Genomic DNA, 27,024 nt, shown 5'->3' with positions numbered 1-27,024 from the left:
GAAAATAAATGCTATGAAATGATAATGGCCAAGCTTGACTCCAAAGAAGAATGAGGAAAATGTTTCTCCCATCTTTGCAGAGATGTAGGACTATAGGTATGGAAAATTGAATATAATGTCATCTTTGTTGATGTGTTAAATAATTTGCTGAATTGTTTTACCTACTTTTATATTCCTTATTATAAGAAATACTTCTCTAGGTAGGAAGATATATAGAGAAATTAAAATGTAAAAAAAAAAGATGTAGAGAATTGAGATTTTATTCATATTCCTTTTTTTCTGTTCTTTGAAAATAGTCATGTTTTCAGTGTTTACCAAGGTCAGCATGACAAATTAAAAGGAAACCATAATGCTTGATTAAGAGAATTTCAAATAACAAGGAACCTTTTGCCCATTTGGACCTTTCTTTGAGCAGGGACCATCTTATATTAGGATGTGGACAATGTAGTTGTCTATGTATATCCATTACAAGATTTTGTTTTTCTTTTTTTCCCAGTGGAGGGTGGTAGGTGAAATATGCAATCTTGTTCATTGAAAAAAAATTAATAAATTGCCTCAGACAGACTTTGACTTTAAAAATCAATTAAAATGTGAACAAAAATTCATAGAGAAGATAGAAGAGCAAGTGTGAGAGGTTAAGTTGTTACAGAGTCCTAAAAAAATTGGATAAGGACAGCTAAAGCTCAGGATGAACTAAAGTTGACCCAAAAAATGTTATACACAACTTTTAAAAAGGAGAGAAATTTTTAAAGGGTATGTTGTTGGTATAAGGAGATCAAAAAAAGGATAAAAAACAGGGCTAAGGGCTGGATGAGATAATTAAAATGAACAATGGCAAGAATAGGACTATAGAACTCTGAGTTTGTTTCTGTTTTCATTTTCATGAAGAATGAGCTTTAGAATAGAAAATGCAGAATAAAATTGATTTTACAAAGAAATTGAAGGCCATGGAGATTACAAAAGAAGCCTTCCTTGCATTCAGGTCAGCCAGCCTGGGCAAGCTGCATTTCAGTATCCCCAAGGAACAGGAGGATGTGGATTGCTGAGCTCCTGTCATAATGGGAGAAGTGCTGCAAGTTTGAGGAAGGTCAAATGTTGTTCCCAGTCCTTTCTCTTAAAGATAAAAGAATGGTGTTTCCAAATCATAGGCCAGATGGTTTTACTATAATTGCTGACTAGATGGATAGATGATGACAGAGAGATAGATAGAGATAGATAAATAGGTAGATATAGAGATAGCCAGAGCTATACATAATATTGTTAACTACAGCTATACATAATATTGTTCTGAAGAACAATAGCTGTAGCTAACAATATTATGTATAGCTCTAGCTATCTCTATATCTACCTATTTATCTCTCCGTCATCATATATACGAACAAATGTATAGCCACAGTTGTATATTTACATACATATATCTACATGTAGATATGGATTTATATATTGTGTATATATATATATATGTGTGTGTGCATGCATTATATAATATATAATTAACATAATATATGTGTATATATACATATATATGTATTTATATATTCTAACAGGATGGTTTGTGAACATTCTGCAAATGAAAATGTAATCACTTCAATACAGCATGGCTTCATGAAGTGGATATGGCAGATTACCATCTTTTTCCCGTTTGATAGGGTTACTAGAGTGATGTGATCCATGGTGTGCTAAAGATGCAAAATCACAGAATCACAGAAGCCACCTAGATCAGTTGGTACATGAACTATTAAACACCCAATGTGTACTTATCTTCTATATTAAACTGAATACCAAGTAACCTTTGGGGGGAAGGCACTAGCAGTTTGGGAGATAGAGAAGACCTCCTCCAGAAGGAGATGCTTAAACTATGTCTTATGAGGGATTCTGGGAGATAAGGATGAGGAAGGAATAAATCATAGGCCTGGGGGAAAACTGGGCAAAGGCAAGGAGATGGGACCTGCCCAAGGTCACACAGATGAGTACCTTATGTGAGGGATCAAGAGACATTCAGCTTGGCTAGCTTGTAGAATTTGGGATGCATAGTACTGGATATTTAATGCTGGAAAGATAGGTCAAGAACAAATAATATAGTACTATAAAAGACACATAAAAATTTTTCATTTACACTGAGAGGCAATAGGGAGCCACTAGAGCTTATAGAAAAGAGGCGTGCCACTCAAGTACCAAGGCAGCCCATTCTACACTTTGGTAGTTTTAATTGTTATGAATCATTTTCCTTTTACATTGAACTTAAAACAACCTTTGTGGAGTCCATACAAGTCTTTCCAGGTTTTTCTAAAGTCTGCCCACTCATCATTTCTTATAGCACAACTTGTTCAGCCATTCCCCAATTGATGGGCATCTCATCAATTTCCAATTCTTTCCCACCACAAAAAGAGCTGCTATAAATATTTTTGCACATGTGGGTCTTTTTCCCTTTTTTATGATCTCTTTGGGATACAGATATAGTAGTGGCATTGCTCAATCAAAGTTTTATACTCCTTTGGGGTTCCAAAATGGTCTCTGAAATGGTTGGATAAGTTCACAACTGTACTAACAATGTATTAGTGTTCCAATTTGGGGGGAATTTTTGGAATTTTTTCCAATTTTTCTCCAGCATTTTTCTTTTTCCTGTTTTGTCACGTTAGCTAATCTGATAGATGTGATCTGGTACCTCAGAGTTGTTTTAATTTACTTTTCTCTAATTAATAGCAACTTAGAACATTTTTTCACATGACTATCAATAGCTTTAATTTCTTCATCTGGAAACTGCCTATCCATATCTTTTGACCATTTGTCAATTGGGGAATGACTTGAATTCTTATAAATTTGACTCAGTTCTATATAGATATAGATTTTTATATATATATATATATATATATATATATATGTATATTTATATATAGTTTTATGTGTGTATATATGTATATACATGTTTATGTATGTACATATATACATGTTTATATATACATATATATATGTATATATAAACGTGTATATATGTATATACATGTTTATGTATGTACATATATACATGTTTATATATACATATATATATATATATATACACACACACACATATATATTAGAAATGAAGCCTTTATCAAAGACACTGGCTGTAAAAATTGTTTCCCAGCTTTCTGCTTCTCTTCTAATCTTGGTTGCATTGGCTTTGTTCATGCAAAATCTTTTTGATTTAATGTAATCAAAATTATTCATTTTGCATTTCATAATGTTCTCTATCTCTTGTTTGGTCATAAAGTCTTATCTTCTCCATAGATCTGACAAGTAAACTATTCCTTGCTCCCCTAATTTGCATATACTATTACACTTGATGTCTAAATCTTGTACCCATTTTGACTCTATTTTGGTATATGGGACAAGATGTTGTTCTATGCCTAATTTCTGTCATACCATTTTCCAGTTTTCCCAGTAGTATTTGTCAAATAATGATTTCTTATCCTAAAAGCTGTAGTCTTTGAGTTCATCAAACAGTAGATTGCTATACTCATTGACTATTGTGTCTCAGGTACCTAACCTATTCCACTGATTTACCACTCTATTTCTTAGCCAGTACTAAGTAGTTTTCATGATTGCTGCTTCATAATACAGTTTTGCATCTGGTATGGCTAGGCCACCTTCCTTACATTTCTTTTCATTAATTCCCTTGATATTCTGGACCTTTTGTTCTTCCAGATGAATTATGTTATTATTTTTTCTAGCTCTATAAAATAATTTTCTTTGATAATTTCTTGAAAGATGCTGTCTGGGTCTTCATTTTGATTATGGCTTTTAAGTAGTCCAACGCTTCTGATACTGTCTCTCCCAGATGTAGTTTCCAAGTCAGTTTGAAGTATTTTACCTTTTCTTCCTTTTTTTCCCATTCTTTTGAATTTATTTAATTGATTCTTGATGTCTCATAGAGTCATTAGATTCCACTGGACCAATTCTAACTTTTAAGGTACTATTTTCTTCAATTAGCTTTTGTACTTTCTTTTCCATTTGGTCAGTTGTACTCTTTAAGGAATTGTTTTTCCCCCCTTACTGGATTTTTCTATCTCCTTCTTCATTTGGCCAATTTTACTTTTTAAGCAGTTTTCCAAGCTGTTGACATTTTTTTCATAATTCTCTTGCATCACTCTCATTTCTTTCCCCGTTTTTTCTTCTACCTCTTTAATATGATTTTAGTCTCCTTTTTGAGCTCTTCCATGAGCTCTTTCTGGGCTTGAGACCACTTCCCATTTTTCTTTGGAGTTTTGCCCGTAGGTGTTTTGATATTGTTATCTTCTTCTGAGTTTGTGTCTTGGTCTTCCCTGTCACCATAATAACTTTCAATGGTCAGATTATTTTGGTTGTTTTTTACTCATCTTTTTTCAAGCCTTTTTCCTTTCTTTTGCATTTGATCTGTGCTCCCAGGGCGCAAGGCTTCTTGTGCCAGTAGCTACAGGCCCTGCTATTTACCTGGCACTGCATTGATGTAGCCCTGAGGCCTGCAGGAGACTGTCATGTCTAGTGCTGCACTGATGGGGGCAGTGTTGTGCTGCTGGAGGCTGTAGTGCTCTGGCAGCTTACCTGGCGCTGAGCTGCAGTCCTAGTGGTGGTGTATGGTGTATGCTGAGGCCCAGTGATGTGTTTCTGAATTTTGCCAGTGCTACACCAAAGCATGTGGAAGTCTGGCCTTCTTTCTCACTGTGCTAGAGGACGCCTGTTTGTCCAGGGGCATGCTGAAGCAAGTGGTGGTTCTCAGAGCTGGAGTCTGCTGGTTCCTCTGGATTTGCTGAGGCACATGGCAGGTCCTGGTGTTGGCATTTGCCTATTCCACCACACTGGGGCTCAGAATCTCCCACTGGTTTGCTGAAGTGGGGCTTACTGATGATTTTCTACAATGTTTCCTATTCTGGAAAGCACTTCCCTTTTGCTAAAATGAGATGGACTTTTCTTGCCGATATTCCATGTTTCTTGGGTAAAGGATTGTTTCATCTGTGTTTTTGCTGGTTATTCTGTTCCAGGATTTGTTTTGGGGTGCTATTTTATGGTTGTTGAGAAGTGAATATGGGAGAGTTACAGCAATTTACTGCTTGCTCCACCATCTTAGCTCCCAAGAGTTTTTTTCATGACATTTTAAAATTGTATCTGTTTTAATTTCTAATATTCTTAGAGATCCTCGATAATTTTTAAGAATGTATAAAGGTCCTTAGATCAGAAAGTTTCAGTACCACTGGACTAAACGATCTCTAAGTTTGTTCCCAGGTCTAACACTGGAGAATTCTGTGAGCAATAGATAAAATATACATGGAGTTAAACAATCAAAACTATAAAATAGTGAAATGGGTTACCTGGATGATGGAGGGGTTATTATTGAGCTTAGAAGTAGAAACTAGATGACCACTTGTGAGAGGCCATCTAGTTCTCCTTTTGCAGTTGAGGAAACTGAAGGTGAAGTGATTTACCAAAAGTCACACAGAGGATGAGCATCAGAGCTGAGATTTTATCTTAGTTTGTCTGACTTTGGAACCGGGGCACCTTTTACTGGTGTCTGGTGCTTCAGTACTACCTCAGGACCAGGTTGAACTAGAAATCCTCTGAGATATCTTTTCAGCTTTCAGCTTTAAGATGAACTCCATATTCGATGGATAAGTCCTGAATATTATGAAGAATAATAAATTCCTTGAATTGGTCATATGGGTTTGAATCTACAGTATTCAAAGTTATAATATGATAACATAATATATGATCATTAGGGCAGCTAGGTGGCACAGTGGATAGAGTACTGGGCATGGAGTCACAAAGACTTATCTTTGGGAATTCAAATCTGGCCTCAGACACTTACTAGCTGTGTGATCCTGGTCAAGTCACTTAATTGCATTTGCCTCAGTTTCCTCATCCATAAAATAGCCTGGAAAAGGAAATGGCAAGCCAGTCCAGTATCTTTGCCAAGAAACCCCTAAATGGGGTCACAAGAGTCAGGCACAATTGAAAAACAACTGAGCAACAATGGTCGTTGATTGGTTCAAACTGAATAGAAATATACAGTGAAGCATGGATTTGAATAATGTTAACACCTCAGGGGATTTGTTACTCTCACTAATCAGGACCTAACTGTATACTGTGGGACAAAACTTTATGCCATCTATTTATCTATTTGTTCAATTGTATTTATAGTAAGTTGACAACTTTGCCAAGAACAAGAGAAAAACAAAGATTAAACACGATGTATAATTATTGCCTTCATGAAAATTAGAGTCTGAATGGATATAGCACAATAATAATTAATTATAGGGGCAGTTAGATGGCATAGTGGATAGAACACTGGCCCTGGAGACAGGAGGACCTGAGTTCAGATACTTACTAGGTGTGTGACCCTAGAAAAGTCACTTAACCCTAATTGCCTCAAAAAAAGGATAAGTAAATATAACGTACTATAAATGATGATAATGATGTTAATGATAATGAAAATGATGATAAATATGTTCAAGAGATGTATGCAGTGGAAAGTGCTACTTGGGGTAAAAAGAAATTTCTTTCTAGGGGAATAAGAAGCAGCATTTTATTCTCCCCAGGGAAACTTGGATTTGATTTGGTTTTAAAGAATGGGTATGAATTCAAATGGTGAAGACAGGGAGAGAATACATTGTAGGCTTAGGGGTAGAGTGTGGGTGAATATGTGGAGGCATCAGAACATAGGGCTTGTTCACTAGACTAAAAAGAGTACAGGTTTTGTCTATAATGTATGATACCTGGTGGGTGGTAATGCAAGATAGATCTGAGAAAATAGGGTGAGTCAGTCAATAGCCACTTATTAAATGCATGCTGTGTGCTAGGTGTTGTGCTAAATAATGAGGATGCAAAGAAAGGAAAAGAGATGTCACTAGCTTCATGGAGCTCCCAATATCATAGAAAAGACAACACACAAATAAGTAAGTGTACACTATATCAGGGAAGTTGAGGGGATTAGAACATTAAATGGTTGTGGGAATTGAATGAGCCACACTGACTCCATCTTGTGACTCAATGCTGGATCCAGCTCAGTTCATCTTTCACCCATCATAATGCAAGATACAACTAAAAGCAGATCGAAATAATCTGAAAGGGGAAGGAAGGCAACAGTATCTGGGGGAACTAAGAAAGGCTTCCTTAAGAAGGTAGGACTGGAAGTGAGTATTGAAAGATGTCAAGAAAACCAGGATGCTGAGGGGAGGGGGCAAAGCATTAAAGACCTAAATTACAGCCAGGTGAAAGCATGGGGACAGGAGATCCTGGTAATGGTCACCAGGTACTATTACCAGTCACTGCTAAGGAATAGCCCTTTGTTAGTTGGATTATAGACTATGTGAAGGAGAGTAAAGTATGAGAAGACTGTAAAGGCATGGGGCTCTTCTTTGTCACTCAGTTTTTATAAAGGTAACACAAAGATGGTGGGTAAGTCGTAGCAGGAGAAAAAGTCATTTAGTAACATGGGGTAAACATTTCCCTGGTCTAGCCAGTACACTAGAGAATTTTAATATAATTATCCTTATCACAAGTATAGTAATCATCAATGTTACTAAAACCCATTCAGAGTACAGTAATAGGTCAAGTTCCTCTCAATGACTACAAAAGATTTCCTGTATTTGGGAAGGGATAATGAGAGCTTACGTACCTACACATGCCATGTTATATGAGAACACACACATGTATAGTGCATGATTACAACATACATATATGTATATGTACACATACATGTGTGTTTATGTGTGTTTGTGTATATACATGTGTGTATACATGTGTGTCTGCTTCACAAAGCAGTTTCATATGGATGTTCTGGTTGAATCTCTCCTATCCAATAAAAATGAGATATTCTACTCTTCAGTTCTAAAAATACCTCTATCCAACAGAGGAATAAAATACAGAGGCTCAGTTCTCCCAGTGTCTATCTCTGTCTCTATCCCTGGTCCCCCTGTGGACTTGCAAGAGAACTCTGTGGGTACAGGGACAAGGTGCATGCTGGGAAAATCAAACACAGAGGACTTCAAAGCCCTCTCTGCATGGAATCCCTGCACAGAATTCTGTACTATTGAATACCCCCAGACAACCTAACAAGCCCTGGCCTACTTCTCTTTCATTCTGATGATTAGAATTTTGAGTCCTTACTAGCATCGCCATGTTTCAAGGGAAGACATAAATAGATAAAAGGGGGAGGGGGAATTAAAATGACAAAGTAAATTCTCTCAACCTCTGAGACTGGCTCAAAAGTGCCTCCAATCAAATACAGGATGGGGAGAAATGATCTGATTTTATGACTGACATTATAAATGGTTTCATCTTCACCACTATTGCTGTTGACACCAAGCTGTCATGTGGGATTCTGGGAGGCTGAGCTGGTGCTCACATCTATGAGCTGTTACCCGAACCATCATCAAGATAAAGCCAATGCAAAATCACGAGATTTTTCACTGGCAGTGCCCTTTACATGTGCTGTGGGATTTAAAGGCTTCCAAAAGTATTTGCAGTTGAATGATAGGGTAACCAAGAAGGTGTCAGCTTCCTTGGAGGAGTGATTGTACACCAATCAAAGAACCATGAAAATGATTGATTTTTTTAGGATTTCCAGAAGCCTTTTTCTAAATATGGGTGTCTTTTTGTTTTGAAAGCTTGAATATACCATTGAATATTCATAGACAGAAATCTGGGATTGTAGGTTATTAATATACTGAATAGATCATGGCACTTACAGTCAGGAGAGATCTACTGAAGTCCCAGATTCTCACCTTAGCTGTATGACTTTGGGAAAGTAATTTCCTTCCATGTGCCTCAGTTTCCTTATTGAGAAAATGGGGATAATAATACAGGAGATCCTTCTGTAAGAAGCCTTTCCCAATCCTCTTTCATCTTAATACCTTCCTTCTGAGACTGCATCTAATTCATCCTGTTTGTGGACAGCTAGATATATAGAGCCCTGGGTTTGGAATCAGGAAAATTTATCTTCCTGAGCTTAAATCCAGCCTCAGACGCTTACTAGCTGTGTGACCCTGAGCAAGTCTCTTTAACCCTGTTTACCTCAGTTTCTTCATCCTTAAAATGAGCTGGTCAAGGGAACTGGAAAACCACTCTAGTATCTTTGCCAAGAAAACTCCAAATGGACTCACAAAGAGTCAGACCAGACTGAAACGACTGAAGAAGAACAAATCTTGTTTGTAAGTAGTTGTTTGCATACTGTCTCCCTGATTAGACTGTGAGCACCTCAGATCAGGACTTTTGTTTGGTTGGGGGGGGTTCAGGAATCTTTCTTTGTATCCCCAGCATTTTATACAGTTCCTGGAACACAGCAAGAACTTAATAAATACTACCTGATAGACTCATTGGCTGAATGCATTTCCTCACCTACCTTGTTGATGTGAGAATCAAATCCCAGCCCCCCTACTTTACTACAATAAGTAGTAAGTACAACCTTTGACAAGTCATTTAAACAGTCTGGGCCCCAGTTTCCTCATCTGTAAAATAAGGGATTGTGTTAAATTAACTTTAAAGTCAGTGTCAGCTCTACATCCTTTTTCTGTGAAATGAATGTGTTTGGAAATGATTTGGAAAGGATGAAATGAAATAAACCAATGTAAAGTGTCATTGTTATACTTTGCAAAAGATCAATCCTAGAATCTGAGAGAACTCTTTTCATCACCATCTTCTATTCAGCCTAGGTCTAGTTGGTAAGGTACAGAGGATTCCACTGTTATATTAGCCTAGTGCTATGCATGTAGAAGGTAGCTAGCTGGTGCAATGGATGGAGTACTGGGCTTGGAATCAAGAAGACTTATCTTCATGAGTTCACATCCAGCCTCAGACACTTACTAGATGTGTGACCCTGGGCAAGTTTCTTAACTCTGCCTCAGTTTCCTCATCTGTAAAATGAGCTAGAGAGGGAAATGGCAAAAGACTCTAGTATCTTTGCCAAGAAAACCCCAAAATGGGGAAAAGAAGTATCTGACATGACTAAACAAAAATACATGTAGTAGATAAACAATTAAAGTTTTTTGGCTAAGGAACTGGTTTAAAAAAAAATCCCCCTGTCCTTTCAAACTTTAGCTTTTGACATTGTGTCACTATAGAGAGGCCTGAAGATTTGCTTCTCAGCTTCTTTGCCACTCAACACCCTGTTTGGCCAGAAAATGTCATGGACTCACAGAATCAGAGATCCTTCAGTCCACTTGTACCTGGCCAAGTATCCCCTCTAGAACATTTTCAATAAATGGCCATCTATAACTTTCTTGGAAGAGAGTTCATCTCAAATAAGGTGAAACCCAATAGCTACTTGGGCAGTCTATTTCTCTTTGGGGCAGTTAATTCTTCTTTATATCAAGCCAGCATTGACTCCCTTTGCAACTTCCATCTAATCCTAAAAGTTCTATCCTCTAAGGGCAATCAAAATTAATCCCGTCCTTCTTCTACATGACAACCTTTAAAATACTTGAAGATGCTTATCATCTCCCCCACCCCCACCCCAGTCTTCTTTTCTGGAGGCTAATATCCAATTCCTTCAACTGATCTTTGCATAGCATGATCTTCAGTCCTTTCACCATCCTTATAATCCTCCTTTCAATGTTCAGATGACTTTGGAAATGGAAGGAAAATTGGAGCCAATTCTCTAATTTTCCATTTTCTCCAATGTTTTCTGTCCAATTAAAGGCACTTCCAAAGCATATGACAGTTCATCTGGCCACGAAATGGAACAGAATCATAGAATATCAGAGGTGAAAAGGACCTCAGAGACAATATACTTCAAATTTAATCAGCTAAAATTCCCAGGGTTTTGTTTTTAAATTAATGTCAGTCAATCTATCCCCATTCTAAACTTTTATCTTTTCTCTGGTGCCCGTTTCTCATCCTTTGGGCAGAGAATGCTCTCCCCAGTATCCAAACTTCCAAACTTTCAGGACAGATTTTGCTTTAAGTCAGTTTATACCTCAGTGGGAAATCAATGCTCTCCCTTCTCCAGGGCCTTTGCATTTTAAATCTTGGCTGTGATTGTGGAATAGAAGATGCTATACCCAGTTAAACAATTCTATGCATCAGAGTCCAGATAGGAGAGATATTTCACATGAATAGGGCCTGGATCAAGTTCTCATAAAATAATGTCCTGTAGGCAACCCCTACTTAAGAATGGAATTGCTAAGGGCAATGATAACAGCATTGGAAAAGGCAAAACCCTCCTGAAATAAGCCTTTCTGCAAGTTGACCATATGTTCACCTCTAATAATAATAATAACTCACATTTCTATGATGCCTTAATGTATATAAAGTATTTTCCTCTTAACAATCCCATAAGATCATTAATACAAGTATTAGTATTCCCATTTTAGAGATGAGAAAACTAAGACTCAGATAATAACTGAATTTTATATAGCATTTTAAGATTGCAAGGAACTTCATTCTTATACATTAAATCATTTGACTGTCTCTACAAGTCTGTGAGGTAGGTTCTATCAAGCGATTTATTCAATTACACAAATAGTGAGTGTCAAGATACAAATACAAAACCTAGACTTCTGTGAGTTAAAGGATAAATAGCTGAATGAATGAATGAATGAGTTAGTGAATAATTGAATGAAAAAAAACAATTATTAAGTGCTTATTATGTTCCAAGCCCTGTGCAAAGTTCTAGAGAAATAAATAGAAAAACCATATAGATCTTGCTGCTCTCAAGAAGCTTACATTCTAAAAGATAAAGACTCTCTCTCTCTCTCTCTCTCTCTCTCTCTCTCTCTCTCTCTCTCTCTTCTCTCCATACATGCATACATGTGTGTGTGTGTGTGTGTGTGTGTGTGTGTTTGTGAAATATAGATACATAGGAGAGTGGTGGCAAGACAAGGGGTTTTAGTCTGGGAAGTCACAGAGATGGTGTGTGGAACAATAAATCAGTCCATTGATATAACCTTTCCAGAGGCAGGGGTAATGTTGATCACTGTTTTCAGAGCCAAAGGTGATAAAGAGAGAGGAGGTTTACTCACAGAAGCAGGGACAAATATGACTGGGCTGAAAATGAGAATGTCTGGTCCCAGGGATTACAGAATCAGATAGTTTAGCTCCTCCCAGTCTAATGGGGAGAGAAAACACATAAAAAAAGTTGAAAAGAGGTGAGGAGGGAGAGGAGTGGAGGTAGTATTATGGACATGATGAAGTCCTGAAGCCAAGTGGGAAATGATGATTCTGCTCTAGGCTCCTCTTTAAATATTTGGAAGGAGATCTGGATCTGAGAGGAGATTTTCAGTGTGCACTCTCTACCTTCTTCAATTACAGGGAGGAAAGGACCTAAAGAACAAAGAATACTGATGAGGTATGAGTTGCAGAGTTGATTTGGCCTTGTAGGAAGATGACTTTTTGGAGACAACAGGAAAGTCCTGGTGAGAAGCCAGATAGGCAGTGAGTAGGTATAATAACAGTCCAAATCCAGTACTTTCTCCACTGGACAATGATGATATCCCTTTTACCTAATCACTATTTCCATACCCCATACTCGATCTCCTTACAAATCCAGACTTAGTTCACCTCCAAGAATCCATTTCTTCCCTTCCTGTATCATCCTAGACTTTTTATTTTAAGTCCTGGCTCACTCCACCACTGCATTCCATTGCCTTTTCTGCAAATGTCCCACCTCCATTTTAAAGGACATTGCCTTCTGGATGACAAAGAAGTACAGTCATCTGCCAGAGGGGACATGTGGGACCTATACACTTGGCTCCAATTTCCCTTCCATTTCCAAAGTCATCTGAACATTCAGCCAGACTTTCTCATGACTGATGGATGGCAGGTTTGGGTATAAAAATAGCACTCTGGAATTCAGCAGCGTTTGCAGGCCACAATGAAGGGTTTACAGGGATAAGTTCCTGCTTTGCTCATCCATTTATCAATGTACTTTCTCACTTGTCATTTATCATATGCTTTTCTAGACTTAAAAAGGAAAAAAAAATCCACGCATTGTTCTCAACATTCTTAGGATTTGTAGCCAGTTAAATTGAACACAAGCTGTCTACAGTACCTCACTGAGTGATATACATACACTGGAGTGGCATTTGATGGACTGAATAGCATTCTAGACTTGGAGTCGGGAATAACTGGGTTCAAATCCTACCTCTTATGATTGGTAGCTGTATGACCAAAGGTAAGTTGCTTAAATTATCTGAGCCTGTTTCTGAATCTATAAGATGACTCTGCTACTTTGTTCTTCACTCCTGTCTCACATGAAGCGGTGACACTTCTCAATTCCAAGGTAATCCCTTCTACATGCACGAGTGACTCCATTCCATCCTATCTTGTCCAGCAGATTTTCTCTTCTGTCATCCCCACTCTCTCACTTATCTTCATTTTCACCCTGTCTACTGGCTGCTTCCTTACTGCCTACAACATGCCATATCTCCTTCATCCTCAAAAGACCTTCACTTGATCCATTCATCATATGTCTGAAGCATATCTTTGCTTCATTCCTTGACAAGGCTCTCTACAATCATTATGTTTACTTCCTTTCCTCTCATATTCTCTTCTCCTTAACTTTCTACAGTGTGGTTTATAAAACTCTCCATAAACTGTTCCTCTCCTGTCTTCCTAGGCTTCTTCCCCATTTTTCAGCACTCTATAATTCAATGACACTGGCCTCCTTGCTGTCCTCGAACCTGATATTCCATCTCCAAACCCTAAACATTTGCATTAGCTTTGCTGTTTGGCTGGAACTCTCCCCTCCCTTATCTCTGCTTCCTGACTTCCCTCACTTCCATCAGGCCTCAGCTAAAGTCTTACCTCCTGCCAGAAGTGTTTCCTAATGTCCCATCATGCTAGTTCGCTCTCTATGTTAATCAGCTCCAATTTGTCCTTTACATATAGCTTCTTTTTCTACATAAGTGTTTGTATGTTGTCTGCAAGCTCCTTAAGGGTAGGACCTGCCTTTCACCTTTCTTATCATCTTTAGTGTTTAATGCAGGGCTAGCACATAGACACTTAAAAAAATACTAGTTGATTAACTTACAGGAATTTTGTGGGGACTAAATGAGATAATACATGTAAAACACTTAGTAAACTAAGTGTTATAGAACTGTTAATTATTATCATTAGTTCCATAATTCAAGGATCCATGGCTTTGTCAGTATGGGCTCTCCTTCTACTCATCTAGGTCATAATGACTCCATAGCATTAGAGATTTTTTCCTGAATATTTTATTTTTTCCAATTACATATAAAACTTTTTACTGTTCATTTTAAAAAATTTTAAGTTCCAAATTCTCTCCCTCTCTCCCTCCCCTACACTTGCATTGAGAAGACAAGTAATTTGATATAGGTTATACATGTATAGTCATACAAAACAGATTTCCATATTAATCATTTTATGAAAGAAAACATAGACCAAAAAAAAAACAAGAAGAAAAAAGAAAGAGAAATAAAGGAAAAAAAAAAGAAAGAAAAAGGAATGAAGGAAGGAAAGAAAGACAGTAAGTTTCAACAAAGTATGTTTTGATTTGCATTCAAACTCCACATTAATTCTTTCTCTGGAGGTAGATAACAACTTTTATGTTTTGTTTAATCATGAGTCCTTTAACATTTTCTTAGATCATTGTATTGCTGAGAATAGTTGTCATTCACAGTTGATCGTTGTACAATATTATTGTTAATGCGTACAATGTTCTCCTGGTTCTGCTTATTTCACTTTGCATCAGTTCATATAAGCATTTCCAGATTTTGCTGAAAGCATCCTACTCATAATTTCTTTTAGCACAATAGTATTCTGTCACAATCGTGTATCAAAATTTGTTCAGCCAAATGAAAAAAATAGAAGAAAATGAAAAATAACTCATTGATAAAACAACTGACCTGGAAAATAGATCCAGGAGAGACAAATTAAAAATTATTGATCTTCCTGAAAACCATGATGAAAAAAAGAGTCTGGACAACATCACTCAGGAAATCACCAAATAAAATTACCCTGTGGTCCTAGAACTAGACGGTAAAATCATCATCAAAAGAATCCACCGATCACTTCTTGAGATCCCAAATTGAAAATGCCAAGGAATATTGTAGCCAAATTCCAAAATTAACAAATCAAAGAGAAAATACTGCAAGCAGCCAGAAAGAAACAATTTAAATACCATGGACCCATAATCAGGATTACGCAGGACCTTGAAGCTTCTACATTAAAAGATTGGAGGATATGGAATACAATATTCCATAAGGCAAAGAAGCTTGGATTACAACCAAGGATCAACTACCCAGTGCAACTGAGCATAATATTTCAGGGGAGGAAATTGATATTCAATAAAATAGGGGACTTCCAAACTTTCCAAATGAAAAGACCAGAGCTCAACAGAAAATTTGACCTTCAAATACAAGACTTAAGAGAGGCATAAAAAGGTAAAAAGGAAAGAAAAAAAAGACATGTTATTGATAAGGGCAAACTATTTACAGCCCTACAAGGTAAGATGAAATTTGTAACTCTTGAGAACTATAGTGTTGTGACATTTAAAAGGGCTATACTTAGACAGAGGGCATGGTTATAAGTTGACTTGGATGTGATGGTAAAAAATCTAATTAAGTGGTTAAAAAGCGATTGTAATGGGAGAAGAGGAAAGGAGGAGGCAGACATGGGTAAATTACATCTTTTGAAAAGACACAAAAAACTAACACAGTAAAGGGAAAGAAGGGAGGGAGATGAGCATTGTTTGAACCTTACTCTCATCAGATTTGGTTCAAAGAGGGAATAACATAATCAGTTTGGTATAGAAATCTAAATTACCCTATAAGAAGTAGGAGGGAAAAGGGAAAAGAAAAAGGAGGGATGAATAAAAGGGAGGGAAGAAGTAGAAAGTGAAAAGGGGAAGAAAAGGGAGGAGGCTAATAGAAGGGAGGGCAGATTGAGAGAGGTGGTGGTAGAAAGCAAAATATTAGTGAGGAGAGAAAGGAAGAAAGGAGAGAGAAAAATATAAATAGAAGAGGAATTGGGATGGAGAGAAAGACACAGATAGTAATCATAATTATGAATGTGAATGAGATTAACTCTCCCATAAAATGTAAATGAATAGCAGAGTGGGTTAAGAATCATAATCCTACAATATGCTGTTTACAAGAAACACATTTGAAGCAAAGGGATACACACAGAGTAAAGTTAAAAGGCTGGAATAGAATATATTATGTTTCAGCTAAAGTAAAAAAAGCAGGGGTAGCAATTCTGATCTTAGACAAAGCAAAAGCAAAAATAGATCTAATTAAAAGAGATAAGGAAACTACATCCTGCTAAAAGGCACCATAGAAAATGAAGCAGTATCATTACTAAATATGTATGCACCAAGTGGTACAGCATGCAATTTTTGTTTTTTTGGCTAGGCAATGGGGTTAAGTGACTTGCCCAGGGCCACACAGCCATTAAGTGTTATGTGTTTAAGATCAGATTTGAACTCACGTCCTCCTCAATCCAGGGCCAGTGCTCTATTAACTGTGCCACCTAACTGCCCTTTAGCATCCAAATTCTTAAAGGAGAAGTTAAGGGAGATATAGGAAGAAACAGACAGAAAAACTATACTAGTGGGGGACCTCAACCTTCCCCTTTCAGAACTAAATAAATCTAACCACAAAATAAACAAGAAATTAAGGAGATGAATAGAATTTTAGAAAAGTTAGATATGATTGACCTCTGGAGAAAACTGAATGGGAACAGAAAGGAACATACCTTGTTGTCGATGGTGCCTGGCACCTACACAAAAACTGACCATGTACTAGGGCATAAAAACCTCACAATCCAATACAGAAAGGCAGAAATATTCAAGGCATCATTTTCAGATCATAATGTAATAAAAATTATGTGTAATGAAGGGCCATGGAAAGATAGACTAAAAATTAAATATAAACTAAATAATCTAATCCTAAAGAATGAGTGGATCAATAAGAATCAATAACTTCATTCAAGAGAATGACAATAATAAGTCAACATACCAAAACTTATGGGATGCAGTGAAAGCAGTCCTTAGGGGAAATTTTCTATCTCTAAATGCTTACATAAATAAAATAAAGAAGAGATCAATTAATTGGGCATGCAACTAAAAAAGCTAGAAAAAGAACAAATTAAAAATCCCCAATTAAATACAAAATTTAAAATTCTGAAAATCAAAGAAGAGATTAATAATTAAGAAATTAAGAAATTAAGAAAACTATTGAACTAATAAATAAAACTAATGTTTGTTTTTTTATGAAAAAAAATAAAATAGATAAACTTCTGTTTAAAAAAGAGAAGAAAACTAAATCACCAGCATCAAAAATTAAGAGTCAATCCACCACCAATGAAGAAGACATCAAAACAATAATTAGGAACTATTTTACCCAGCTATATGGCAATAAATTTGACAATCTTAATGAAATGGATGAATATTTATAAGAAATATAAATTGCCCATATTAACAGAAGAGGAAATAAAATACTTAAACAACCCCATTTCAAAGGAAAAAGAAAAGGAAAGAAAGAAAAGAAAAAAATTGAACAAGCCATCAATGAACTCCCTAAGAAAAAAATTCCGGGGCCATATGCATTTACAAGTGAATTCTATCAAACATTTAAAGAACAACTAATTCCAATACTATATAAACTATTTGGGAAAATAGGTGAAGAAGGAGTGCTACCAAATATTTTTATGATACAAATATGTTGCCAAAATCTAAACTGGGAAGAGCCAAAACAAAGAAAGAAAATTATAAATAAATTTCCCTAATGAATGCAAATATTTTAAATAAAACATGAGCAAAGAGATTATAGCAACTTATCTCAAGGATAATGCACTGTGACTAGATAGGATTTATACCAGGAATGCAGGGCTGGTTCAATATTAGGAAAACTATCAGCATAATTGATCACATCAACAACAAAATTAACAGAAACCACATGATCATCTCAATAGACGCAGAAAAAAGCATTTGACAGAATACAACACCCATTCCTATCAAAAATGGTAGAGAGAGGGGGCGGAGCCAAGATAGCAGAGTGAAAGCAGTGACTTGCTTGAGCTGTCCCCCAAACCCCCCCAAATACTCATAAAAAATGGCTGTAAACAAATTCTGAAGCAGCAGAACCCACAGAAAGACAGAGTGAAACAAATTTCCAGCCCAAGACAACCTGGATGATTGATCAGAAAGGTGTATCGCACCAGGCTGGGAGCGCAGTCCAGCATGGCATGAGCGCCCAGGTCGCAACAAACCTGGAGCAGGCCTCAGAGGATTGAATAGTGGGCAGCTGTGGCAGTTTCCAGATTTCTCAATTCACGAATGCCAAAGACAACTTAGAAGGTCAGTGGGAAAAGTCTGTTTCTGTCAGTGCTCAGAGAGGAAGGTGGAGTTTCAGCTCCATTCCCCAAGAGCATGGCCCTGGATAGGGCAGATGCTTCCCAAGCTTCTGGCCCACAGACTGAGGGGGAATCCAGTGGCTGATCAGAGAGGGATTGCAGGGATCTCTTTGCCAGTGTTGAGGCAGGAATCTCTTGCTTTGCCCATGTGTGGATCTGGGTCACAGTTCTGGGTGGCCATGCTGGGGTGAGGAGGAGCACTGGTGTAGAGGAGCTTGTAGTGGCTGTACAGAGCAACCCCTCCTCACAGTTACAGGACAGAAAGGAGTACTTGTAGTCACAGGCCAGGAAAGGAGTAAACACCTCGGCCTTTATCATACCACCTTGGAAGAACTGAAAATTTACAGGTCCTACAAGTATCTCTGAAAACAGCTACAAACCCTTGAAGCTTGGGACAGTACACTGTCCACATTGGAAGCAGACTCTTACCTTAACAAAGAGTTTAAAACTCAAGTAATTGGCTGGATCATGAGCAAGCAGTGCAAAAAGAGTCAGACTATATTATCTTACTTTGGTGAAAAAGAAGATCAAAATATACAACCAGAAGAAGACAACAAAAGTCAAAGCTCCTACATCCAAAGCCTCCAAGAAAAATATGAATCAGTCCCAGGCCTTGGAAGAGCTCAAAAGGGATTTGAGAAGCAAGTAAGGGAAGTAGAGGAAAAACTGGGAAGAGAAATGAGAGTGATGCAAGAAAATCATGAAAAACAAGTCAACAGCTTGCTAAAGGAGACCCAAAAAAATACTGAAGAAAATAACACCTTAAAAAATAGCCTAACCCAAATGGCAAAAGAGGTCCAAAAAGCCAATGAGGAGAAAAATGCCCTAAAAAAAAAATTGGCCAAATGGAAAAGGAAGTCCAAAAGATTACTGAAGAAAATACTTCCTTAAAAATTAGAATAGAGCAATTGGAAGCTAGTGACTTTATGAGAAATCAAGACACTGTAAAACAAATCCAAAAGAATGAAAAATTAGAAAACAATGTGAAATATCTCATTGGAAAAACAACTGACCTGGAAAATAGATCCAGGAGAGAGAATTTAAAAATTATTGGACTATCTGAAAGCCATGATCAAAAAAAGAGCCTAGACATCATCTTTCAAGAAATTATCAAGGAAAACTGCCCTGATATATAGAACCAGAGGGCAAAATAGAAATTGAAAGAATCCACAGATCTCCTCCTGAAAGAGATCCCCAAAGGAAAACTCCTAGGAATATTATAGCCAAATTCCAGAGTTCCCAGGTCAAGGAGAAAATATTACAAGCTGCCAGAAGGAAACATTCAAGTACTGTGGAAACACAATCAGGATAACACAAGATTTAGCAGCTTCTACCTTAAAGGACCGCAGGGCATGGAATATAATATTCTGGAGGGCAAAGGAGATAGGATTACAACCAAGAATCACCTACCCAGCAAAACTGAGTATAATCCTTCAGGGGAAAAAATGGTCATTCAGTGAAATAGAGGACTTTCAAGCATTCCTGATGAAAAGACCAGAGCTGAATAGAAAATTTGACTTTCAAATACAAGACTCAAGTGGAACATGAAGAGGTAAACAGGAAAGAGAAATCATAAGAGACTTATTAAGATTGAACTGTTTACATTCCTGCATGGAAAGATGATATTTATAACTCATGAGACTTTGTCAGTATTAGGGTAGTTGAAGGAAAAAAATTATATGTATGTATGATAGATAGATAGATAGATAGATAGATAGAGGGCACAGGGTGATTGAAGATTAAGGGGTCATATCTGGAGAATAAAATTAAGGGATGAGAGAGGAGATACTCGGAGAAGAAGAAAGGGAGAGGTAGAATGGGGTAAATTATCTCACAAAAAAAACAGAAAAGAAAAGTCTCTTACAGTGGAGGGGAAACAGGGGAAGGTGAGAGGGAATGAGTGAATCTTATTCTCATAGGATTTGGCTTAAGGAGGGAATAACATACACATTCAATTGGGTATGGAAATCTGTCTTACCCTACAGGAAGAAATGGGGAGAAGGGGACAAGAGAGCAGGGGATTGGTAGAGAGGAGGGCAGATTGGGAAAGGGGTAATCAGAAGGAAATACTTCTGAGGAGGGACAGGGTCAAAAGAAAGAATAGAATAAATGGGAAGGCAGGATAGGATTAAGGGAAATAGAGTTAGTTTTTCACAACATGTCTACTATGGAAGTGTTTTGCATAACTGCACATGTATAACCTATATTGAGGTGGTGTTTGCCTTTTCAATGAGAGTGAGTGGGGAGAGGAAGTGAGAAAATTTGAAACCTAAAGTTTTAAAAACATATGTTTAAAAAAATGTTTTCACATGCTACTGGGAAATAAGAAATACAGGAGATGGGGTATAGAAGTCTATCCTGCCCTACAGGAAAATAGAAGGGGAAGGGGATAAGAGAAGGGGGGAGAGATAGAAGAGAGGACAGACTAGGGGAAGGGATATTCAGAATGCATGCCATCTTGGGGTGGGGGGACGGGTGAGATGGCACAAAAATTTGGAACTCAAAAACTTGTGGAAGTGAATGTTGAAAACTAAAGATAAATAAATTCATGTTCAAAATTTAAAAAAATGGTACAAAGCATAGGAGTAAATGGAGTCTTCCTTAAAATGATAGGTAGCATTTATCTAACACCATCAGCAAGCATTTTACATAATGAGGATAAGCTGGAAGCATTTCCAGTGAGATCAAGGGTGAAACAAGAATGTTCATTATCACCAGTGTTATTCAATATTGTACTAGAAATATTAGCTTTAGCAATTAGAGAAGAAAAAGAAATTGAAGGAATTATAATAGGCTAAGAAGAAACAAAGCTATCACTCTTTGCAGATGAGATGATGATATACTTAGAGAATCCTAGAGAAACAGTAAAAAATCATTTGAAATAATAAACAAATTCAGCAAATTTGCTAAATAAACCAAATAAACCAACACAAATCATCAGCATCTCTCTATATTGCTAACAAAGCCCAACAGCAAGAGAAAGAGGAAATCCATTTAAAGTTATTATAGGCACTATAAAATATTTGGGACTGTACATGCCAAAACAAAACCAGGAATTATATGAACACAGTTACAAAACACTTTTCACACAAATAAATTCAGATGTAAATAATAGAAAAAATATCAGTTGCTCATGGGTAGGCTGAGCTACTATAATAAAAATGACAGTTCTACCTATAGTAATTTACTTATTCAGTGCCATGACAATCAAACTACCAAAAGATTAATTTATAGAGCTAGAAAAAAAATAATAACAGACTTCATCTGGAAGAACAAAAGGTCCAGAATATCAAGGGCACTAATGAAAAGAAATGCTAGAGAAGATGGCCTAGTTGTATCAGATATTAAATTGTATTATACAGCAGCAATAATCAAAACTACTTGGTACTAGCTAAGAAATAGAGTGGTGAATCAGTGGAATGGGTTAGGTACCTGAGACACAGTAGTCAATGACTTTGGCAATCTACTGTTTTATAAAACCAAAGACCCCAGCTTCTGGGATAAGAAATCACTATTTAACAAAAACTGCCAGAAAAACTGGAAGATGGTAGAAACTGGGCATATACCAACATCTTACACTCTATACCAAGATAAAGTCAAAATGGGCACATGATTTAGGTATAAAGACTGCTAATATAAGCAAACTAGGAGAGCAAGGAAGAGTTCACCTTTCAGATTTATGGAGAAGGGAAGAGTTTATGACCAAACAAGAGATAGAGAACATTATAAAATGCAAAATGGATAATTTTTATTACATTAAATTGATAATTTTTTTGCACAAAGAAAGCCAATGCAACCAAGATTAGGAGGGAATCAGATAACTGGGAATGAATTTTTAAGCCAGTGTCTTTGATAAAGGCCTCATTTCTAAAATATTTAGAGAAATGAATCAAATTTGTAAGAATACAAGTCATTCTCCAATTGATAAATGGTCAAAGGATTTGAACAAGCAGTTTTCAGATGAAGAAATTAAAACTATCCATAGTCATACAAAAAAGTGCTCTTAATCACTATTGATTAGAGAAATGCAAATCAGAACAACTCTGAGGTACCACACCATCCTATCAGATTGGCTAACATCATAAAACAGGAAAATGATAAATGTTGAAGATGTGGGAAAATTGGAACACTAAAGTATTGTTGGTGGAGTTGTGAATGAATCCAATCATTATGGAGAGCAATTTGGAACTATGCCCAAAGGGCTATAATGTTGTGCATACCCTTTGACCCAGCAATACCAGTTCTGGGTCTGTATCCCAAAGAAATCACAAAAATGGGAAAAAGACTCACATGTACAAAAATATTTTTAGCAGTTCTTTTTGTGGTGGTAAAGAATTGAAAACTGAGGGGATGTCCATCAATTGGGAAATGGCTGAACAGATTGTGGTATATGAATGTAATGGACTACTATTGTGCTATAAGAAATGATGAGCAGGAGGACTTCAGAAAAACCTGGAAAGACTTATCTGAGCTGATGTTGAGTGAAATAAGCAGAACCAGGAGAACATTATTTGCAGTAACAGCCACATTGTGCGATGACTGACTTTGATAGACTTGGCTCTTCTCAGCGATGCAAGGATCTTAGACGACTCCAAAAGACTCATGATGGAAAATGCTATCCACATCCAGAGGAGGAACTATGGAGTCTGAATACAGATCAAAGCACACTATTTGCTCTTCTTTTCTTTTGTTTCATTTTATTGCTTCATTCTCATGGGTCCTCCCTTTGATTCTAATTCTCCTCTACATCATGACTAATAGGAAAATATGCTTAATATGAATGTATAAGTAGAGACTATATTGGATTGCATGCCATCTTGGGGAGGGGTGAGAAAAAGGAGGGGGAGGAAATGTAAAACTCAAAATCTTATGGAAGTGAATGTTCAACTCTAAAAAATAAATAAATTAATTATTTTTAAAAAACTTGTTCAGCCATTCCCTAATTAATGGGCATCCCCTCAGTTTCAATATTTTGCCACCACAAAAAAAGAACTGGTATAAATAGTTTTGTACATATAAGTCTTTTTTCTTTAAAAAAAAATCTCTTTGGGATACAGATCTAATAGTGCTATTGCTAGGTCAAAGTATGTGGGCTTATTTTATATCTTTCAACTTCTCCAAAGTTATAAATTATTTTAACTATTTTTTAGTTGATTCTCAAAGTATACCATCATGTCATCTGTATAGAGTGATAGTTTTGTTTCCTATTCTAATTCCTTCTATTTCTTTTTCTTCTCTTATTGCTATAGGTAGCATTTCTTGTACAATATTAAACAATACTGGTGATAATGTGCATCTTTGCTTCACCTCTGATCTTATGGGAAAGGCTTCTAGTTTATCCCCATTAGAGATAATATTTGCTGATGGTTTTATATGGATACTACTTATTATTTTAAGGAAAGCTGATTTATTCCTAAGCTTTCTAATATTATAATATGAATGAGCATTTTGTCAAAAGATTTTTTGCATCTACCGAGGTAATGATGATTTCCATTGGTTTTGTTATTGATATGTTCAATGCTGATTCACTATCAGCCCTGCACTTCTATTATAAATCTCACCTGGTTATACCGTATGACCTAGAAATGTTTATTGAAAGGAACTGTGGGAGAAAAATTTATTAGTATAAATTTTGGAACATTAATTATATGCTATATAATTATATATTGTAATTATACATAATTACAATTTGTTAATATAAAAAGTTGGCACCAACTTGAAGAACCTTGTTGCACTGAACCGGAGTGGGCTTCAGATGATCTGCAAGATAGTAAAGGCAAATTCTGGGGGAGAATAGTAACATTTTTGTTGTTCTTCAATTGTTTTTCAGTTGTGCCCAACTCTTTGTCACACCATTTTGGTTTTTCTTTGCAAAGACACTGGAGCAGTTTGCCATTTACTTCTTCAATTCATTTTATAGACTAGGAAACTGAAGCAAACAGGTCAAGTGACTTGCCCAGGGTCACACAGCTAGTAAGTGTCCAAGGTCAGATTTGAATTCGCAAAGAATCTTTCCGACTCTGCCCAGCACTCTATCTGGTTAAAATACCAATAATATGTCACATCTTCATAGACCTTTAAAGTTTACAAAGCACTTTACATGCATTACCTCATTTGATCCCTACAGGAAGCCTGTTAGATAGGTTTTGTTACTATACCTATGTTACAGATTCAAAAACTGGGACAGAAAAGGGGTGACACAGGGTCACACAGGTAGTCCAGGGCAAAATTTTAAATTCAGCTCCTTCAGATACCAAATCAAAAACTGACCATTACGCCACCTAGATATCATGAATCATAAATTTTTCTTTCTTTTTAGCAAAGTTTCCATCAAAAGATACATAATTTCATTTGATCTTTTATTATATATATATATATGTATATATATATGTATATATATATATACATATATATATACATGTAGTATGTATATATATATATACATATATATATATACATGTAGTATGTATATCTCCATTTTACAGAGCAACTCTATGAGATATGTTGTGCGAAGATTATGATCATCTCCACTTCACATACAAGGCCTCAAAGAGTGAAAATGATTTGCCCATAGTCATACATGTAGTAAGTCGCACTATTCTGAGCTGTGGTCAGCGTTCCTTGGACAATAAACTGGTGAAATCCAATAAAAAGGTCTGCCTGTCATTAGTCTCTCCGTTTCTGACTCAGCTTTTTTGCCAGTGAGGACATATTCAGGAAATGGATCCTGCTCCCAGAGGAGCCAAGATAAATCCTCACAGTTCCGCTGTCATAGGATGTCATCCCAAAGAAAAATGGACCTAAGGAAGGAAGATTTTGGTAACAATTTTTTTGATTTTTATTTTTTTTCAATGAATAAGCATTTATTTTTTTCTCACTCCCAATCCCGCTCCTTATTAGGAAAAAAAAAGACAAACACTGTAACAAATATTCACAGTCAAGCAAAGCAAATTTTCAAATTGGATATGTGAAAAAAAAATGTGGATCTTATTCTACATATTAGTCTACCACCTCTTTGTCAGGAGACAAGATATATTCTTTATCAACAGTCCTCTAGAACTGATTGGCCATTCTGTTCATCAGTGTTCTTAGGTCTTTCCAATTTATTCATTTTTTTTAAATGAGCAACAATTCTTGAGGCTCCAAGGATGCAACTGATCTATTCCCTTAGTGGAAAGGAATCTTCTTGAGACCACTTGGGTACCACAACATGCGCAAGCATATCTAGGGGAAGGAGATATGGGAGTAGAAAGTCACCTAAGCTGTCAGATATAGTCATGATATTGGCAGGTTTTGTTTAGCTGTTGGTGATTTTTTTTTTATTTTTCATGTTACAAGGGAGAGTTCAATAGAAAGCACATCAAGAAATGACAGTCATAAAAAATAAAGGCAGTAATCAAACCATCAACCCTAAAAAAAAAGCACTTTGTAAACCTTAAAGTGACATAGAAATTTGAGTGATATTTCTTCTTTTTACAATTGACCTTATAGACACAGCCATGGGGCAGCTCTTCTCAGGACACTTGGATATTTTTGCTTTTGGGCAAAGTAACAGGCAGAGTAGAGCAACACTTCAGCTTTAGTTCAGCAAAGAATTGAAGGGAAAACCGGAACATTTCCATGTTACTGTCTCTGAAATTACCTGTATAACTGTCTGACTTTATAGGCCTCAGCCCATGTGAACAGCTCCAAGACTTACCTCTCCTTTCATTCTTAAACAAATATTTTTTCCCTAAAGCATGTTTCAAAAACGTGAATTTGTTCCAACACTATTAATATATTGGGGAACATTTTGAGTTTCCCTGAATTTTGAGATTACTTTTACTTTATTTTATTCACAAGAATGCAGAAGATTGTATCACTTCACAATAACTCACAATCTGTAATCCTTCCAATGCCCAGTGCCATAAACAAACTTCAGGCCTTCTTCAAGGTCTAGTGCCATATTTATTGTGCATCTCCTAGTGCAGTAGGACCTAGAACTCATCTGCCTCTGCCCCACCTCTTTACCATACATTCATCGTGGCATCCATCCCTAAGGCCCAGAATTGTGGCCTGCCCAACTTGCTTAACAGTTCACCAGCCCAGCTCACGGGAACCAGGACTCAAGCTGAGCAGCAACCCAAGGCTCAGCACTATTTGTTACAACATGTTTTTTCTTAATGATTTAATATGTATACAACTGTGCTACCATTTTTATTAGTTCCTATCTTTATATGTGTCCCTGATGAAATTTTGAGTATTGTACCTCAAATCTCATTGTCCCCATAAGCTGTGTGGTTTTTATTCAACAATTTTACATAGCTATGTGCTTCTTAGGAAACTCATATGTTCTTTCATAGCAGAACTGACTATACACTGGTGCCTGGATTCCCAGAATATTACCTGATTGTATCATGAAGAACGTAGATTGTTTCTTTGACATTTCATTTAATTAGAAACATACTAAATCTTTCTTTATTAAGGCAGAAAGAGCCATGTGTCTTAAGAAAATGTTCTTGCCATCTGTACATCAGATGTCTTTCCCATAGAGGGAAAGGGCTGGAGAGAAAGGATCATGTTTTCATGATTAGTCTTTTTTGATGCAGTATCTACTCCTTTATAAGAATAGGATCTAAGGTTGGAAGAGACTTTATGAATCATCTAATCTCTTTCATTTTATTGATTGAAGACTCAGACCTAGAGAGAAGAAGTGGC

The sequence above is a fragment of the Phascolarctos cinereus genome, unplaced genomic scaffold, assembly GCF_003287225.1.
Source record: "Phascolarctos cinereus isolate Bilbo 61053 unplaced genomic scaffold, phaCin_HiC Scaffold_726;HRSCAF=1367, whole genome shotgun sequence".
In the NCBI taxonomy this organism is placed as follows: domain Eukaryota; kingdom Metazoa; phylum Chordata; class Mammalia; order Diprotodontia; family Phascolarctidae; genus Phascolarctos; species Phascolarctos cinereus.
This window is presented reverse-complemented; position numbering follows the sequence as displayed.